Source organism: Arachis duranensis, chromosome 9, assembly GCF_000817695.3.
Source record: "Arachis duranensis cultivar V14167 chromosome 9, aradu.V14167.gnm2.J7QH, whole genome shotgun sequence".
Taxonomy (NCBI): Eukaryota; Viridiplantae; Streptophyta; class Magnoliopsida; order Fabales; family Fabaceae; genus Arachis; species Arachis duranensis.
Genome location: NC_029780.3, coordinates 88,542,371 through 88,542,854, shown reverse-complemented (window position 1 = coordinate 88,542,854; position 484 = coordinate 88,542,371). Strand labels below are relative to the sequence as shown.

Below are 484 nucleotides of genomic sequence, written 5' to 3'. Positions count from 1 at the left end.
TCAGATGAAGCGTCCTTAGTACTGCTTGGTGCATTTTGCATTCCAGACAGACTTTGAGAAATCAAATTGACTTGCTGAGTCAATATTTTGTTCTGAGCCAATATGGCATTCAGAGTATCAATCTCAAGAACTCCTTTCTTTTGATTTGTCCCATTGTTCACAGGATTCCTTTCAGAAGTGTACATGAATTGGTTATTTGCAACCATTTCAATCAGTTCTTGAGCTTCTACAGGCGTCTTCTTCAGATGAAGAGATCCTCCAGCAGAGCTATCCAAAGACATCTTGGACAGTTCAGACAGACCATCATAGAAGATACCTATAATGCTTCATTCAGAAAGCATGTCAGAAGGACACTTTCTGATTAATTGTTTGTATCTTTCCCAAGCTTCATAGAGGGATTCTCCTTCCTTCTGTCTGAAGGTTTGGACTTCCACTCTAAGCTTACTCAATTTTTGAGGTGGAAAGAACTTTGCCAAAAAGGCAT

General features: G+C 39.5%; 1 non-coding gene across 1 annotated transcript; it reads left to right on the top strand.

The window, feature by feature from the left end:
* Nucleotides 1-335: 335 nt before the first annotated feature.
* On the top strand, nucleotides 336-443 carry LOC127741816 (small nucleolar RNA R71). Its single transcript, XR_008003021.1, has one exon. It is a non-coding gene; the product is annotated as a small nucleolar RNA R71 (small nucleolar RNA).
* The last annotated feature ends 41 nt before the right edge of the window (nucleotides 444-484 follow it).